Below are 20,285 nucleotides of genomic sequence, written 5' to 3' on the forward strand. Positions count from 1 at the left end.
CTGCCATCGTTGTTCCAGCCCTGTCTGTAAAAAACATACAGCATCGAGTGTTCTTATTTGCCAGGAGTGTACGTCACAAGAAGACATATCTGAGTCTGACTAGTAAAAAAAAAGTGTGGTTAACATTAATTCATCACTTGCTATAAATAATATGAACTGCTGTTCACACAGGTGTTGTAATTGTAATCAAAAAAGTTTGTGAAATCTTTTCATGTTGAAATATTTGTAAGCTTAGCAAATTACATGTTCCATACCATGTTTATACTAATTTATAATGCTTCGGTAATAATAAGGAAATGATTTACTGTATAGACGTGTGTTTGTCTGGCATAAAGAGATAAAGAAGGTGCAAGATCTCATTGTTAGAAAAAATCTAAAACGGGAGTTATCGCTTGAAAACAAAATATGCGAGCGACCGCGGGTTAACAGGACCCAAGCAAACTCATTTTTATTATATTCATTCTTAGTAACAATAAGCTTCAGCCGCTGCTGCTGCAAATTGCTGTAAACCACGTGGAAAAAGGCGGTCATCTAAAGAGGTGTGTGCAAAACTTAGGACCAAAACAGAGACACTGACACACCACAATATATTATGAATTCCATTACAATAAATTGTGTTGCATAAGCCAGATTATGTTGTTGTTGTTGTTGTTGTGGTGGTCTTCAGTCCTGAGACTGGTTTCATGCAGCTATCCATGCTACTCTATTGTGTGCAATCTTCTTCATCTCCCAGTACCTACTGCAACCTACATCCTTCTGAATCTGCTTACTGTATTCATCTCTTGGTCTCCCTCTACGGTTTTTACCCTCCACGCTGCCCTACAATACAAAATTGGTGATCCCTTGATGCCTCAGAAAATGTCCTACCAACCGATCCCTTCTTCTGGTCAAGATGTGCCACAAACTTCTCTTCTCCCCAATCCTATTCAATACCTCCTCATTAGTTATGTGATCTACCCATCTAATCTTCAGCATTCTTCTGTAGCACCACATTTCGATGGCTTCTATTCTCTTCTCGTCCAAACTAGTTATCGTCCATGTTTCACTTCCATACATGGCTACACTCCATACAAATACTTTCCTGACATTTAAATCTATACTCGATGTTAACAAATTTCTCTTCTTCAGAAACGCTTTCGTTCCCATTGCCAGTCTACATTTTATAGCCTCTCTACTTCGACCATCATCAGTTATTTTGCTACCCAAATAGCAAAACTCCTTTACTACTTTAAGTGTCTCATTTCCTAATCTATTCCCTCAGCATCACCCGACTTAATTCGACTACATTCCATTATTCTCGTTTTGCTTTTGTTGATGTTCATCTCATATTCTACTTTCAAGACACTGTCCATTGCATTCAACAGCTCTTCCAAGTCCTTTGCTGTCTCTGGCAGAATTACAATGTCATCGGCGAACCTCAATGTTTTTATTTCTTCTCCATGGATTTTAATACCTACTCCGAATTTTTATTTTCTTTCCTTTACTGCTTGCTCAATATACAGATTGAATAGCATCAGGGAGAGGCTACAACCCTGTCTCACTCCCTTTCCAACCACTGCTTCCCTTTCATACTCCTCGACTCTTATAACTGCCATCTGCTTTCTGTACAATTTGTAAGTAGTCTTTCGCTCCCTGTATTTTACCCCTCCCACCTTTAGAATTTGAAAGAGATCATTCCAGTCAACATTGTCAAAAGCTTTTTCTAAGTCTACAAATGCTAGAGACGTAGGTTTGCCTTTCCTTAGTCTTTCTTCTAAGATAAATCGTAGCGTCAGTATTGCTTGATGTGTTCCAATATTTATACGGAATCCAAACTGATCTTCCTCGAGGTCGACTTCTGCCAGTTTTTCCATTCGTCTGTACAGAATTCGCGTTAGTATTTTGCATCCGTGACTTATTAAACTGATAGTTCGTTAATTTTCACATCTGTCAACACCTGCTTTCTTTGGGATTGGAATTATTATATTCTTCTTGAAGCCTGAGGGAATTTCGCCTGTCTCATACATCTTGCTGACCAGATGGTAGAGTTTTACCATGACTGGCTCTCCCAAGGCCGTCATTACAACTACAAATATAATCTATAAAAATGCATTCTTGATCATAAGTAAGGCGCAAAACAATTCATTATTCGCAACACCCAGAGGTTCACTTGCGAAAGGCACTGTAAGCCTAAACAGGCAAGCTTGTACTGCAGAAAAAGCTGATTAGAAGCAAACAAATATCACGTTGCAGTTGCTGGAATTGACTTATAGTAAAATCTTTTCTGAATATGAAAATTTTGCATCGTGGCTCTAAATATAAAGTGTTGTATCCTGTACGACAATTATTAGCGCCAAAAAAACAACTACGCAGTATTTATGGGCTCGTTATGCTGTTTTATCTCCCGATCCCTCTAGTGTAAACGCTTGCTTCACAGATACGCCCGCATGATAGTCAACACTGGCGAAAGCTCGTTCGCTTCCATTCGATCCGGTGTAAACCAGACTTAATACTCGGTAAGTACCCCCTGCCATGCACTTAGCTGTGGTTTCGCACGAGTGATGATTTTTGTTCACTCTCCACGCGTCATTTCGCAGTCGGTTTGGCCGGCACCGGTCTCGTGTGACGTCACGATCGCGCGCTGCGCAGTGGTGTTCTGCGCACGCTGGCAGCTATAACTCCGCCCGGGCGCCTTGCCTGTGTAGCAGTGAGACGGAAGCAGCGGTGCGAAGCGTTGGCGTGCCTTCAAAACACTACCAGGGCGGCGTCTTGCGGCATTCTTCGAGAGTGACACATACCTGTGGATTGACAGTCGCGCAACTTGGCGGTCGGTGACTTCGCAGTTACCGGTGAGTACCGCACTTTTCATCGAGTAATAGCTGCCAGTTAACCTTGACATGCAGCCCCATTCCGTCGTCGTGGCAACTCCAAGTGTTCCGCTACATATTTGCATGCAAACATGCGTACGATTAACAATACAAAGAGAATTTTTTTTCCTTTATATTTTTTACGTGGTTTAATGCTCCAGAGGCATACGGGGCCGTTCTCAGGCGTTGTTAACTCTTCCCTTGTGGAACATAAAGATGAGAGTTCGAATCTCAGCGACACCTAAGGCAGACACCAAGGTGAGAAAAGTAACGGGATAGCGGTATTCTTATATACTGAGGCCTTAGTATCGCGCACACAAAGTATAAAGAGCTGTCATTTTCTACTCAGGTGAAAAGGGTTCCGACGTGATTAAGGCCGCATGGTGGGAATTAAGACTTTTAACGCGGAATGGTTCGAGTATAATAACTTTTCTGGAGACTAGAAATCTACTCCGTAGGAATTAGCATTGGTTTCGAAAAGGACGACCGTGTGAAACCCAGCTCGCGCTATTCGTCCACGAGACCCAGAGGGCCGTAGACACGGTTTTCCAGGTAGATGCCGTGTTTCTTGACTTCAGCAAAGCAATTGATACAGTTCCCCACAGTCGTTTAATGAACAAAGTAAGAGCATATGGACTATCAGACCGGTTGTGTGATTGGATTGAAGAGTTCCTAGATAACAGAATGCAGCGTGTGATTCTCAATGCAGAGAAGTCTTCCGAAGTAAGAGTGATTTCAGGTGTGTCGAAGAGGAGTGTCGTAGGACCGTTGCTATTCACAACATACATAAATGGCCGTGTGGATGACATCGGAACTTCACTGAGGCTTTTGCGGATGATGCTGTGGTATATCGAGAGGTTGTAACAATGGAAAATTATACTGAAATGCAGGAGGATCTGCAGCGAGTTGACGCGTGGTGCAGGGACTGGCAATTGAATCTCAATGTAGACAAGTGTAATGTGCTGCGAATACATAGAAAGAAAGATCCCTTATCATGTAGCTACAATATAGCAATGATCATATAAAGTTGATCGTCGGTAAAGCAGACGCCAGACTGAGATTCATTGGAAGAATCCTAAGGAAATGCAGTCCGAAAATAAAAGAAGTAGCTTACAGTACACTTCTTCGCCCACTGCTCACCGGTGTGGGATACATACCAGATAGGGTTGATAGAAGAGATAGAGAAGATCCAACGGAAGGCAGCGCGCTTCGTTACAGGATCATTTAGTAATCGCCAAAGCGTTACGGAGATGATAGGTAAACTCCAGTGGAAGACTCTGCAGGAGAGACGCTCAGTAGCTCGGTACGGGCTTTTGTTGAAGTTTCGAGAACATACCTGCACCGAGGAGTCAAGCAGTATATTGCTCCCTCCTACATATATCTCGCGAAGAGACCATGAGGATAAAATCCGAGAGATTAGAGCCCACACAGAGGCATACCACAATATTTCTTTCCACGAACAATACCAGACTGGAATAGAAGGGAGAACCGATGGAGGTACTCAGGGTACCCTCCGCCACACACCGTCAGGTGGCTTGCGAAGTATGGATGTAGATGTAGATGGTAGTTGGAGCTAGACGCATGGAACATTGATTTCGCAAACCGTTAGGGAATTCGATATGCCGAGACCCTCAGCATCAAGAGTGCGTCTCTCATACAAACTGAAGCTAAACGACGTCAAAGTTAGCGTAAGGAGGAATATGCGCGAAGCGTTCAGTGAATTCGAAAGTAAAATTCTATGTACTGACTTGACAGAAAATACTAGGAAGTTCTGGTCTTACGTTAAATCAGTAAATGGCTCGAAACAGCAGATCCAGACACTCCGGGATGATGATGGCACTGAAACAGAGGATGACACGCGTAAAGCTGAAATACTAAACACCTTTTTCCAAAGCTGTTTCACAGAGGAAGACCGCACTGCAGTTCCTTCTGTAAATCCTCGCACAAACGAAAAAATTGCTGACATCGAAATATATGTCCAAGGAATAGAAAAGCAACTGGAATCACTCAACGGAGGAAAGTCCACTGGACCTGACGGGATACCAATTCGATTCTACAACAGAGTACGCGAAAGGACTTGGCCCCCTTCTAACAGCCGTGTACCGCAAGTCTCTAGAGGAATGGAAGATTCCAAATGATTGGGAAAGAGCACAGGTAGTCCCAGTCTTCAAGAAGGGTCGTCGAGCAGATGCGCAAAACTATAGACCTATATCTCTGACGTCGATCTGTTGTAGAATTTTAGAACATGTTTTTTGCTCGAGTATCATGTCGTTTTTGGAAACCCAGAATCTACTCTGTAGGAATCAACATGGATTCCGCAAACAGCGATCATGTGAGACCCAACTCGCTTTATTTGTTCCTGAGACCCAGAAAATATTAGATACAGGCTCCCAGGTGGATGCTATTTTCCTTGACTTCCGGAAGGCGTTCGATACAATTCCGCACTGTCGCCTGATAAACAAAGTAAGAGCCTACGGAATATCAGACCAGCTGTGTGGCTGGATTGAAGAGTTTTTAGCAAACAGAACACAGCATGTTATTCTCAATGGAGAGACGTCTACAGACGTTAAAGTAACCTCTGGCGTGCCACAGTGGAGTGTTATGGGACCATTGCTTTTCACAATATATATAAATGACCTAGTAGATAGTGTCGGAAGTTCCATGCGGCTTTTCGCGGATGATGCTGTAGTATACAGAGAAGTTGCAGCATTAGAAAATTGCAGCCAAACGCAGAAAGATCTGCAGCGGATAGGCACTTGGTGCAGGGAGCGGCAACTGACTCTTAACATAGACAAATGTAATGTATTGCGAATACATAGAAAGAAGGATCCTTTATTGTATGATTATATGATAGCGGAACAAACACTGGTAGCAGTTACTTCTGTAAAATATCTGGGAGTATGCGTGCGGAACGATTTGAAGTGGAATGATCATATAAAATTAAGTGTTGGTAAGGCGGGTACCAGGTTGAGAGTCATTGGGAGAGTCCTTAGAAAATGTAGTCCATCAATGAAGGAGGTGGCTTACAAAATACTCGTTCGACCTGTACTTGAGCATTGCTCATCAGTGTGGGATCTGTACCAGGTCGGGTTGACGAAGGAGATAGAGAGAAGATCCAAAGAAGAACGGCGCGTTTCGTCACAGGGTTATTTGGTAAGCGTGATAGCGTTACACAGATGTTTAGCAAACTCAAGTAGCAGGCTCTGCAAGAGAGGCGCTCTGCATTGCGGTGTAGCTTGCTGTGCAGGTTTCGAGAGGGTGCGTTTCTGGATGAGGTATCGAATATATTGCTTCCCCCTACTTATACCTTCCGAGGAGATCACGAATGTAAAATTAGAGAGATTACAGCGCGCACGGAGGCTTTCGTCGTTCTTCCCGCGAACCATACACGACTGGAACAGAAAAGGGAGGTAATGACAGTGACACGAAAAGTGCCCTCTGCCACACACCGTTGGCTGGCTTGCGGAGTATAAATGTAGATGTAGATGTACCAAATTTCTGGCATTACCTCTCACCACAGAGAACTTAGTAATTGTCGTCCTTCACTTAACGACCGAGAGCAGCTTCGTTTGCGTGGAGTTGTCATTGCTAACAGACAAGCAAGACTGTGGAACAGCTGGCCGGTGTTGCCAAGCGGTTCTGGGCGCGTCAGTCTGGAACCGCGCGACCGCTATGGTCGCAGGTTCGAATCCTGCCTTGGGCATGGATGTGTGTGATGTCCTTAGGTTAGTTAGGTTTAAGTAGTTTTAAATTCTAGGGGACTGATGACCTCAGATATTGAGTCCCATAATGCTCAGAGCCATTTTTTTCAACTGCGTGAAATAACGGCAGAAATCAATGTGGGGTGTGCGACGAAAGTAAAGGCTAGGACAGTGGGTGAAATCTGGCGGAATCATTACGGAACGGAGGGCGTCTTCGTCAGTCTTCGATGGCTCACCTGAGGATGGCTGGCGTTGTCCAGTCGAAATATCGTGGATGGAAGCTAACGAAGACCGGCTGCAAACCCGAAATCTTTTTGAATATTTAGTTCGCCGGGAAAATTTTAAATTTCACAAACCAGCCTAATTTAAACGCCGCGAAATGGTTCAGGCTGAGACAATTGCCGGTAGCAGTTGCAAGGTCTGCAGCGATCTACGTAGCAGTGAGATGTCTTTTCCTTTTCGCCACTAGGGCCTGCATTTTTTTCGCATAGCAGCGGCCATTCTTAGTCGCAAGATGACACTTTTATATTCACTCATTACTGTGGCCAGAGTAGTGACACTTTTTCGGCCTCGAGCTGTCGAACTGCTCGTCCACGGTCGTAAGCACTCAAATCAAGGAGACATGTTTGCGTACCTCCCGGAATGTCGCACTAACCGGTTCCACAACAGCCTGCGCCAAACACCGTACTGCATGAAATGTCGAATGAACACCAAGCGTTCATGCACTGGCTTCGCTGCAGCTAATGCGCTCCGGCCTCTAAATTTCTACGTCTACACTCCGCAAGCCACCCGACGGTGTGTGTGTGTGTGGGGGGGGGGGGGGGTTACCTTGAGTACGTCTGTAAGTAGGCTGTTTAGGTTTTTATGTTGGTAACGCTACGTAGCGATGCTGTGTGCAGTCTGTGGCTGGTTTGGATTGTTGGAATATTCGCTATTGTAGTGTTGGGCAGTTGGATGTGAACAGCGCGTACGTTGCGCAGTTGGAGGTGAGCCGCCAGCAGTGGTGAATGTGGGGGGAGAGATGGCGGAGTTTTGAGAACGGATGATCTGGACGTGTGTCCGCCAGAAAGAGTAAATTTGTAATACTGGATATCATGAACTGATATATATATATATATATATATATATATATATATATATATATATATATATATATATATATATATTATGACTTTGGAACATTATTAAGGTAAATACATTGTTTGTTCTCTATCAGAATCTTTCATTTGCTAACTATACCTATCAGTAGTTAGTGCCTTCAGTAGTTTGAATCTTTTATTTAGCTGACAGTAGTGGCGCTCGCTGTATTGCAGTAGCTTGAGTAACGAAGATTTTTGTGATGTAGGTGATTTGTGAAACGTATAGGTTAATGTAAGTCAGGGCCATTCTTTTGTAGGGATTATTGAAAGTCAGATGGCGTTCCCCCAAAAATATTGTGTGTCAGTTTAGTGTTGATCACAATACGTAAAGAGAGAAATGTTTGAGTACGTTCAGTTCTGCTCAGCTGTTTGAAAATCAAATAACGTAAGAGGTTTATCAGCACAGTAATTCACTAATTTTTCTAAGGGAACGTTTCACCTCTATCGGTTCTCCCTTCTATTTCAGTCTCGTATTGTTCGTGGAAAGAAAGATTGTCGGTATGCCTCTGTGTGGGCTCTAATCTCTCTGATTATATCCTCATGGTGTCTTCGCGAGATATACGTAGGAAGGAGCTGCTTGACTCCTCGGTGAAGGTATGTTCCCGAAACTTCAACAAAAGCCCGTACCGAGCTACTGAGCGCCTCTCCTGCAGAGTCTTCCACTGGAGTTTATCTATCATCTCCGTCGGATCTTCTCTATCTCTTCTATCAACCCTATCTGGTACGAAACCGTATCTGGTACGAATCCCACAGCGGTGAGCAGTGTTAAAACTGTGGGCGAACAAGTGTACTGTAACATACTTCCTTTGTTTTCGCACTGCATTTCCGTAGGATTCTTCCTGTGAATCTCAGTGTGGCATCTGCTTTACCGACGATTAATTTTATATGGTCATTCCATTTTAAATCACTCCTAATGCCTACTCTCAGATAATTTATGGAATTAAATGCTTCCAGTTGCTGACCTGCTATTTTGTAGCTAAATGATAAGTGATCTTTCTTTCTATGTATTCGCAGCACATTACACTTGTCTACATTGACATTCGATTGCCATTCCCTGCACCATGCGTCAATTCGTTGCAGATCCTCCTGCATTTCAGTACAATTTTCCATTGTCTCAACCTCTCGATATACTACAGCATCATCCGCAAAAAGCCTCAATGAACTTCCGATGTTATCTACAAGCTCATTTATATATATTGTGAATAGCAACGGTCCTACGACACTCCCCTGCGGAACACATACTATCGCTGTTCGGGTCGTTCCGTAGCGATTGTCGGTTGTTAGATACCAGTCATCAGTTGCTATTTAGCAAGTGTCAGTTACTCCTTAGAAACTGTGAAGCAATTTTAAACAAATGTCATCAAAAAAGGAAAATCGATGTTGATCTTTTAACCATTTGCCGTCCGGTGACCACAGTGGTGTAGTGAGCATAGTAGCTCGCAGTGGCCGGTCACAGTACTTTAGTATCTTTTCCATTTTGTTGGTGTTTTGTTTAGGTAGCAATAAGTTACACACGTCAACAAGTTTTTTTGCCGATTGGGAAGAAAACATTGGATATCGTCAAAATGACAGTGAGGCAGAATCGTCGGAAGATAGTGAAATACGACCAAGAAGAAACGGCGAACGCTACGGTTGCCAACTGATTAGTATGAATCAGACGAAGAAGACAGACTGTGATTTACTGAGGACCAATAATAAATTTGGAGGATCTCCGGGTCCACACATATTTCCCAAAGATACACAGAACGTCGTGGATATCGTAGAATTACACAATGGGAACGATCTATTTCAATATATTAGCAAAGAAATCAACAAGTATTACAGTCAAAATTGCAATAGAAAGAAATGGGATTTAATAAATGCCTAGTTTGTTGACATTACGGTACCCGAACTTAGAAAATGGTTTCGGCTTGCTATCCTTATGGTAATGGTAAAAAAAGCAAGGATCAATGATTACTTGTCAACGAATTCGTTGATAGTCCCGCAACGGACTCAGACAAATATTATCATTTTTACAATAAACCGGGTAATTCCGACCTTTCAAAGTGCAATTCGTAACTGATTATTTTTCCAAAATGTTAAAGAAACGTTTAATCTAATTCAAAACATCTCAATTGATGAACGAATGATACCGTGGCGTGGAAAGTTTAATTTTAAAGTTTACAATCCGTCGAAAATTACGAAATATGGCATACTCATTCGGATGCTGTACGGGATATATTTCCTCATTCAAAATATATTCCGGCGCTGGACAGCCAACACAGCAAAAACAGTGCTGGAAATGTTGACACCATCTTATGGAAAGTGGCATCACCTCTACATGGATAATTACTATAACGTGTAGAACTTGCCGAGAAGTTTCTTGGAAAGAAAATTCGAGTTTGTCTAACGCTAGTGCTGTAGCGTTCTCGCTTTCCACGCCCGGGTTCGATTCCCGGCGGGGTCAGGGATTTTCTCTGCCTCGTGATGGCTGGGTGTTGTGTGCTGTCCTTAGGTTGGTTAGGTTTAAGTAGTTCTAAGTTCTAGGGGACTGATGACCACAGTATTTAAGTCCGATAGTGCTCAGGACCATTTGAACCATTTGTCTAACGATACGGCGAAATATAGGATTTCCGGAAAAATTAAAGTGCGCAAAAGTCAATGTGTTTCAAGCTTATCATCAACGGAAAGGTGACAAACGGCCGGTGACAAGCCAAGTAATCCGACTTAGAGAATAAATTTTTACGAGGCGTACGGACGGCAAAGTGTTAATATTATGACTTGTTTGGATGACTGGTACTCCAGAGTAATTAATAAAAACGAGGATGAACGAACATTGTTGAGCAGCCCAACACCAAAGAAATAAGAAATACAAGGTGAGCATAACGACATTCCCTATTACAAAAAAAGGTTCTAAGGAGCTATCCTAGATACAGCTATGCTGTTTGTTTCAAATGGTAATTTACCTCATAACATTTTTCTTTTTTTATATGGATAAACATATGTTCCTTAGTTGTCCGTGCTACGTCCAGGCGATAATTTCTTCTCATGAGTTTGTTGACATCTTTTTCCGTTTCGCTCTCTACAGCATCTCGTATTTATGCCGTAATAGTTTACGTGTCACGACTTGATGAACATTTTATGCTTAACGTACCCCACAAAAAAAGTGAGTCGGTGTTGTGTCGTGTGAACGTGGTAGCCATGATTTCCATCCATATAGAAACACAAGTCAACAGACACAAACACAGGCTTAAAAGCTCTTAAATACACCAATAGCCCTCCACGGAAACTTGCACTAGAAGAAAGTTACCATTTATAAAAAACCATGTTCTTGTTGTTGTTGTTGTTGTCGTCTTCAGTCCTGAGACTGGTTTGATGCAGCTCTCCATGCTACTCTATCCTTTGCAAGCTTCTTCATCTCCCACGACTTATTGCAACCTTCATCCTTCTGAATCTGCTTATTCATCTCTTGGTCTCCCTCTACGATTTTTACCCTCCAATGCTAAATCTGTGATCCCCTCATGCCTCACAACATGTCCTACCAACCGATCCCTTTTTGTCAAGTTGTGCCACATACTCCTCCCCAATTCTATTCAATACTTCACCACTAGGCATGTGATCTACCCATCTAATATTCAGCTTCATCTGTAGCACCACATTTCGAAAGCTTCTATTCTCTTCTTGCCCAAACTATTTATCGTCCACGTTTCACTTCCATACATGGCTACATTCCATACAAATACTTTCAGAAACGACTTCCTGACACTTAAATCTATACTCGATGTTAACAAATTTCTCTTCTTCAGAAACGCTTTCCATGCCATTGCCAGTCTACATTTTATATCCTCTCTACTTCGACCATCATCCGTTGTTTTGCTCCCCAAATAGCAAAACTCCTTTACTACTTTAAGTGTCTCATTTCCTAATCTAATTCCCTCAGCATCACCCGATTTAACTCGAGTACATTCCATTATCCTCGTATTGCTTTTGTGGATGTCCATCTTATATCCTCCTTTCAAGACACTGTCCATTCCTTTCAACTGCTCTTCCAAGTCCTTTGCTGTCTCTGACAGAATTACAATGTCATAGGCGAACCTCAAAGTTTTTATTTCTTCTCCATGGATTTTAATACCTACTCCGAATTTTTCTTTTGTTTCCTTTACTGCTTGCTCAATATACAGATTGAATAGCATCAGGGAGAGGCTACAACCCTGTCTCACTCCCTTCCCAACCACTGCTTCCGTTTCATGTCCCTCGACTCTTGTAACTGCCATCTGGTTTATGTACAAATTGTAAATAGCCTTTCGCTCCCTGTATTTTACCACTGCCATCTGTAGAAGATGGTAGAGAGTATTCCAGTCAACATTGTCGAAAACTTTCTCTAAGTCTACAAATGCTAGAAACGTAGGTTTCTTAATCTAGCTTCTAAGATAAGTCGTAGGGTCAGTATTGCCTCACGTGGCAGGAAATGAAGTGGTGAAGGAGTACACAGCACTACACAATGCAAACCTGTTCTCATCTGTAAAGGGATTGTCAAAAGACCTAGAAACAAAATACACCGGCAGGCAAGTAAACATACAATACCACACAACCCCACAGCTCAAAGTCACTGCGAAGTTCAAAATTCCCGCCCAGAACAGGATGGCGGACCAAGTGAACAGCACACAAACAGTGAAACAGTGCGGGCTAGGAAGCAAACATCCTGTAGAGGGATGAAAATACGAGATCTGCAAGACGTACGGACACACACTTTCTTACAAAGGCTGCTACCCCTCAGCAATGACCATTTCAGAAAGCCCAACGACAATCAGCGTTCATTACACCCCATTTTTTTCTAAAATAGTACTGTAATCTAAAAATATGTAGTCAAAGAGAAATATAGCGAATATTTGTTTGCAAAACAATTAACGCAATGACAGTAGTGGATCAGGAAAAAAAAATGTTCAAATGTGTGCGAAATCCTTTGGGACTTAACTGCTAAGGTCATCAGTCCCTAATATTACACACTACTTAACCTAAATTATCCTAACGACAAACACACACACCCATGTCCGAGGGAGGACTCGAACCTCCGCCGGGACCAGCCGCACAGTCCATGACTGCAGCGCCTCAGACCACTCGGCTAATCCCGCGCGGCGCATCAGAAAAAGAAGAAAAGAAAACTAAAAAGTCGATTTATCACATTAAACATGAAAAAAATTGAGATGGGGGAGCGGACCAAACACCTAGTCATCAGTCCAATCGGAATAAGGATGGATGGGTGAGGAAGTCGGCAGTGCCCTTTCAAAGGAGCCGTCCCGATATGCGCCTGAAGTGACTTAGGAAAATCACAGAAAATCTAAATCAGGTTAGGAAGCGTCCCGAATGCGAGTCCAGTGTGCTAACTTTTGCGCTCCCTCGCTCAATTGCTGAACTCATATTACACAACTGGCCATTCAAATTGCTACACCAAGAAGAAATACAGATGATAAACGGGTATTCATTGGACAAATATATTATACCAGAACTGACATGTGATTAAATTTTCACGCGATTTGGGTGCATAGATCCTGAGAAATCAATACCCAGAACAACCTCTGGCCGTAAAAACAGCCTTGATACGCCTGGGCATTGAGTCAAACAGAGCTTGGATGGCGTGTACAGGTACAGCTGCCCATGCTGCTAAAACACGATACCACAGTTCGTCAAGAGTAGTGACTGGCGTATTGTGACGAGCCAGTTGCTCGGCCACCATTGACCACACGCTTTCAATTGGTGAGACATCTGGAGAATGTGCTCGCCAGGGCAGCAGTCGAACATTTTCTGTATCCAGAAAGGCCCGTACAGGACCTACAACATGCGGTCGTGTATTATCCTGCTGAAATGAATTTCGCATAAATTGAATGAATGGTAGAGCCACGGGTCGTAACACATCTGAAATGTAACTTCCACTGTTTAAAGTGCCGTCAATGCGAACAAGACGTGACCGAGACGTGTAACCAATGACACCCCATACCATCACGACGGGTGATGCGCCAGCGTGGCGATGACCAATACACGCTTCCCATGTGCGTTCACCAAGATGTCGCCAAACACGGATGCGACCATCATGATGCTGTAAACAGAACATGGATTCATCCGAAAAAATGACGTTTTCCTATTCGTGCACCAAGGTTCGTCGTTGAGTACACCATCGCAGGCGCTCCTGTCTGTAATGCAGCGTCAAGGGTAACCGCAGCCACGGTCTCCGAACCGATAGTCCATGCTGCTGAAAACGTCGTCGAACTGTTCGTGCAAATGGTTGTTGTCTTGGAAACGTCCCCATCTGTTGACTCAGGGATCGAGACGTGGCTGCACGATCCGTTACAGCCGTGCGGCTAAGATGCCTGTCATCTCGACTGCTAGTGGTACGAGGCCGTTGGGATCCAGCACGGCGTTCCGTATTACCCTCCTGAACCCACCGATTCCATATTCTGCTAACAGTCTTTGGATCTCGACCAACGCGAGCAGCAATGTCGCGATGCGATAAAGCGCATTCGCGATTGGCTACACTCCGACCTTTATCAAAGTCGGAAAAATGATGATGCGCATTTCTCCTCCTTACACGAGACATCACAACAACGTTTCACCAGGCAACGCCGGTCAACTGCTGTTTCTGTATGAGAAATCGGTTGGAGACTTTCCCCATGTCAGGAAGTTGTAGGTGTCGCCAACTGCGCCAACCTTGTGTGAATGCTCTGAAAAGCTAATCATTTGCATATCACAGCATTTTCTTTCTGTCGGTTAAATTTAGCGTCTGTAGCGCGTCATCTTCGTGGTGTAGCAATTTTAATGGCCAGCAGTGTAATTGCAAATGGCGTACTGGAAGGCAACAACTATGGTCGCGTTGCAAATACCAGACCGACTTGCGAACGCCAATATCTAATAATAAGATATATCTATATTCTTCTTGTTAATATTTCTGTCATAGTATTGTTCGTCTGGGGATGACACGGTTGTCGGTCGGTACCTTGGGCCTCCGCAGTCTGTCCGGAAGGAGTTTACCTTATAGTTTTGTAAATACTATAATTTCAAAACCTGGTCAATACCATAAAGCATAAATTGTTTGTATAATGTTCAGCAGATAAAAACTGAAACCCACTGAAGATGGGCAAACCTCTCAGAAACGTGTGTGGGTAGTAAAACAAAATGGCTCTGAGGACTATGGGACTTACCTTCTGAGGTCATCAATCCCCTAGAACTTAGAACTACTTAAACCTAACTAACCTAAGGACATGACACACATCCATGCCTGAGGCAGGATTCGAACCTGCGACCGTAGCGGTCTCTCTGTTCCAGACTGTACGCCTAGAAACGCACCGCCACTCCGGCCGGCGCTCGGGTCACAACCACATTTCTTTATTACATACTTGGAAGCAAACGCGGAGAAGAAAACAGCTTCGACAACAAAATGATTATCCAATAAAGTTTCAGCCGATCACTGGCTACCGACCTGGGTGGCCGAGCGGTTCTAGGCGCTACAATCTGGAACAGAGACACCGCTACGGTCGCAGGTTCGAATCTTGCCTCGGGCATGGATATATGTCATGCCCTTAGGTTAGTAAAGTTTACGTAGTTCTAAGTCTAGGGGACTGATGTTAAGTCCCATAGTGCTCAGAGCCATTTCAACCATTTGCTCACTGGCTAACAAATAACCGACAGTGCGGTGGATGAAATTCCTGTAACTGAGGTGCAACGTGTAGGTTACAACACGTTCAAACATACTGATGCCTTAATGGCAGGTTCAGCGAAAACGAACGGTCCAATAATGGTGTTCTGCATTAAGCCGCATTACACATCAAATCTTTAGTTCAGCACCTCCCTTGTCTTTATGGTGTATACAGGGTGAAAAGTATTTAAACCGACAAACTCGGGGAGGTTTAGGAGACTTCAAAACAAATATTTTTCCCTAATGTCATTTTTTCCTATGAGGAGTATTTAAACCGGTAGAGAAAAATTTCTCTGGCGGCAAATTAATTGAACCAACAAACACTTTTCTATTTTTTATGACGAAGAGGCAACACATTAACACAACCCAATTTCAGTTACAGTAGATTTTCAAAAATGCCTCCATTGACACGTAAACAAAGGTTACACCTTCGGATCGTGTTCTGTCTGACACGGGCAAAAACCCCAGGAGTATCCCGAATTGTTTCTGCTGCTCCTACTATCCGGGCAACCAGATCCTCTTCTGATGCAATAGAAGTTGCGTAAACAAGTTTGCCCATCTCTCCCCACACAAAAAATCCAGAGGGAACGTATCTGGGAAACTGCAGGGGACATCAAAACAAATATTTTAACCTAATGTCATTTTTTCCTATGAGGAGTATTAAAACCGGTAGAGGAAGATTTCTCTGGCGGCAAATTAATTAAACCAACAAACACTTTTCCATTTTTTTATGACCGAGAGACAACACATTAACACAACCCAATTTCAATTACAGTAGATTTTCAGACATGCCTCCATTGACACGTAAACATAGGTTACACCATCGGATCATCTTCTGTCTGCCATTGTCTGAATTGTTCCTGCTGCTGCTACCATCCGGTCAACCAGATCGTCTTCTGATGCGACAGGAGTTGCGTTAACAAGGTTGCGCATCTCTCCCCACACAAAAAAGTACAGAGCGGACATATCTGGGGATCGAGCAGGCCATGGTACAGGACCACCTCTGCCAATCCACGTTTCTGGGAACCGTGGGTCCAGGAATCGACGCACACGACAACTGAAATGTGCCGGCGCCCCGTCATGTTGGAACCACACGTGTTCTCTTGTAGGGAGCGGGACGTCTTCCAGCAATTCTGGCCATGCTCTGGCGGGAAAATTGTAATAGCGCCTGCCGTTTAATGGCCTAGGGAGCAGATGCGGCCCAATTAAACAGCCCCCAACAACACCGATCCACACATTAACGAAGAGCCGCACTTGATGAGCCCTAGTAACTTTGGCATGTGGGTTATCCTTACTCCAAACAAGCGAATTGTCCATGTTGAAGACTCCATCACGCCCGAACGTTGATTCATCGGTAAACAACACAGAGGATGGAAATGTAGGATGCAGTTCACACTCTTCCAGATACCACTGCGAAAACTGTGCTCTGGGTGGATAATCAACTGGTTCCAGGTTGAGGACACGCTGTAAGTAAAATGGACGTAACAATTGCTCTCGAAGGACTGTTCTTACTTTCGTCTGATTCGTCCCCATGTTACGTGCAATTGCACGAGTGCTGATTGAAGGATCCCGCTCCACATGCTGCAAGGCAGCTTCCTCAAATTGCAGCGTTCTTACCGTGCGACGGCGTCCCTGTCCAGGTAATCTGCTAAATGACCCGGTCTCACGCATACGTTGGTACACAGCAGCAAAGGTCGTATGATGCGGGATACGGCGATTATGATATTGTTGTTGATAAACCCGCTGTGCAGCTCGTCCGTTGTGGTGCGCTACGTCGTACACACCAATCATATCAGTGTACTCACTCCAGGTGTATCGCACCATTAGTAAACAGAGACAATGCACTACTGCACTGGTGGACAGCAGTTGCCTACAACTGAAGATCGTAATACGGCCTCTAACAACTGAAGAGCGTAATACGGCCTCTACCGGTTTAAATAATTCTCATAGGAAAAAAGAACATTAGGGAAAAATATTTGCTTTGATGTCCCCTACAACCTCCCAGAGTTCGTCGGTTTAAACACTCTTCACCCTGTATTATGAAACTTTCTCCAAGAGAAAGTCCCTGTTTTTAGTTGTGTTTCCTTCCGTCGATTGGGCTGAACGAGTAGTCGCTTTTAAGTCCATTTTCGTCTTCGTGCTCTACGATTCTGTCATGGGCGAGTATGAACTTAGCTGTTTTTGCGCCCTAAAACAAAACAAACAAACAGCAGACACACTGCACACGTTGCCCCTTATCTGCTGTACGGTGATATGCGGGTTCACCGACCCTGACATTATGACTATTTACTTTCCCGGAGATGTGAAAGGCACTTTCTCCAGAGAAGCAAACTTCATTACGGTAGTCATTCCCGGCACCGATTTGTTGCAGTACGTTCCTCGCAAACTCGGCATGTCTGGGCTTTTCATCTGACAGCAAAGCTTGCAAGACTTCGCTTTGTACGCAAGGAAGTGTAGTCGTTTGTGTAAAACACTCACCACAGACCTCAGAGGTATAGGTAAACCCCGCTATAGCGGATCCGTTATCCGCGTTTTCTCGTATACGCAATTTTAGTTTTCAGTCCAGTGCTGACATCTGTTAACAGTACGCGAAAGCAGTAATGCGTTAGCGCATTTCCAGGAGCGTCTGTCGTGTTTGTCGAGACGTGAATCGTTACTTCAGGTGAGCACAGCTGTGGAGTTGTACTTGACAGGAAGTTTGCCTGTCGAGGAAAAGAAGCCTGCACGAAGTTCGTATTCACTAGGAACAAAGTGAAAACTTTGGACCGCTGTGAGAAAAGTGAGCGTCTAGTTGACATTCAGCATGCTTTGGGACTTGGTGAATGCACTGCGAGAACTGTTCGTAAGAATGCGGAAGCATTTCGAAACATTGTTCATTGTTCAGCTGGCTTCAATTACGACAATAGTGCGAGTCATTTATGACGGCGGCCGAGTTCAGGTTCGTTCTGCGCATCTGACGTCACAAAACACAGTCAGCCAATGAACAGAGAACGACGTTGCCACAGCTCGACTGCAGTGCAGAGCACGGACGAGTGTCTTCAGTTTTAGAAACGTTCCGCCATAAATTAAGTAATAGAACAAAAGCAGTGTCTTGATAGCAGACTTTCTTTTATAGAAAGTTTGGAAAAAGCGTTCTTTATACCAATTGCTTCATATTCTATTAATTAATTAAACCAAACAAGCAATAAGTCTCCTAATTCAGGTGATAGCAAGGAAAGGTGTTTGTGTCATTCTCACAAACCGCTTTTTCGCAATAAAGAACAGCGGTAATTGTTTATTTCCTATTGTATTTCGACAAAATGTGAGTAATTCATAGTCATATCAACAATGTTTGTCGGTATTTTGTGTAATATTTTAAATTCCTCCGCCGGGAGAGTTGCGTTAGCGTAATGGTTAAAGTGTACGGTAGGTCAGCGTGTTCGGTCAGAGGGTAATGTGCCCTCTGTAATAAAAAGAAAAACTGAGTTCATCGATCAACAACGAACTTCAATGGATGTCTTACGACGTCCGCCCCGAGCAGACGCGCAAAAAAAAGCGAAAGGTTCTGAATTCAAACCTTGTCCTGGAGCTTAATATTTTCTTTATTTAAAAACAATATCGAAGCGCGTTACTTCATCAATTTTATTCGTTTGAATGTAATTTTTTCAAATTTCTAGTGGCAACTAAAATCGACCGTACGGAAAGTATACGCTGTGAACTTTTACCTCTGCAAACTCTTCAAAATTTCGTGCAATGGTTTACTAAATTTAATGCTGCACAATAACTGTGTTGAACATCGAAACAAAATTAAGTCATTTATGGGGGAACGTATCAGTCAAGAAGATGTGTAAAAATCAAATTTTTGGGCCAAATAGTTTTTGTGAAATCTAATGATAAAGTGTGTCAAAGCAGTCGGAACATCATGTGTCTGCACAGGCGAACAGTGCAGTGATGACAAAATCGCACACAGCGCGGAATGCGGGGAGCACGTCTCTGTTGCAGCGAAAGGGTTAATGCGGCCGTGGTGGCTTTACTTGATAAAGTGCGCGCTCCCCCCTTAACGAAAGTTTGCGAATTATACTATACTATGGCGCTGCTCCTCTTGCGTCGTTTGCAACTGGCAACGCAGCAATCTCCCGCGTCGGGGCGGGAATGCGCGAACCGCCAAGATAAAAGAATTGAACTATAGAGTGACGAAATCTCGCACGGAGGCGATGGCAAGAATGGAAAAAAAATGCTGTCATTGAATTGAGCACCACAACCAACAGCTCAAGTATCTCTCTGCAGTTACTATATAAGCTAAAGCCAAGAACATGTGTGCGGTTTTAACCAAAGAAGAGGAACTGAAAAGGCCATAATGCGAAGCAGTTTTTCAACCTTGATGAAGTGGGCTTATTTTGAAAAAAAAAAAAAAGCCTAGCTGTACGTTCATTTCTATTAAAAGAAAAACTGTACCTGGATTTAAGTGCTGTGTCGTCCGAACAACACACAGCCTGGGCAAAAACACCACCGCCACGGACGGCGCTGATGATGAACATATCGGCTGCACCTCGGCAGGAAAGCGGCCGCCAATGACCAGACGACAACGGACAGAAGACAGAAGACAGAAGAGCAGCTCTCGCCCACTTGGTGATAGATCATCGTCCAGGGCTGTCTTAGGCAGCCGGCCGCTGTGGACGAGCGGTTCTAGGCGCTTCAGTCCGGAACCGCGCTGCTGCTACGGTCGGAGGTTCGAATCCCGCCTTGGGCATGGTTGTGTGTGATGTCCTTGGGTTAGTTAGGTTTGGGTAGTTCTAAGTCTAGGGGACTGATGACCTCAGATGTTACATCCCAAAGGACAGGGAGCGTCGTTTAGTGAACTCTTAGAAGTGAACAGATAGTTGTTGTAAATTGCATTTGCTATGTACTGTGAAGTTTACTTACGATTATTTGCACTTAGCCATTGAGGGCCTTT

At 43.7% G+C, this 20,285-nt stretch overlaps 1 protein-coding gene across 1 annotated transcript in view; it reads left to right on the forward strand.

The window, feature by feature from the left end:
- Positions 1 to 2,581: 2,581 nt before the first annotated feature.
- Positions 2,582 to 20,285, forward strand: part of LOC126292244 (lysosomal-associated transmembrane protein 4B-like) — a 201,597-nt gene continuing 183,893 nt past the window's right edge. Inside the window, exon 1 of the mRNA XM_049986140.1 lies at positions 2,582 to 2,828. The gene's annotated coding sequence lies outside the window, so the exon portion shown is untranslated. The remainder of the gene's footprint in view (positions 2,829 to 20,285) is intronic.

The sequence above is a fragment of the Schistocerca gregaria genome, chromosome 9 (assembly GCF_023897955.1).
Source record: "Schistocerca gregaria isolate iqSchGreg1 chromosome 9, iqSchGreg1.2, whole genome shotgun sequence".
Lineage (NCBI taxonomy): Eukaryota > Metazoa > Arthropoda > Insecta > Orthoptera > Acrididae > Schistocerca > Schistocerca gregaria.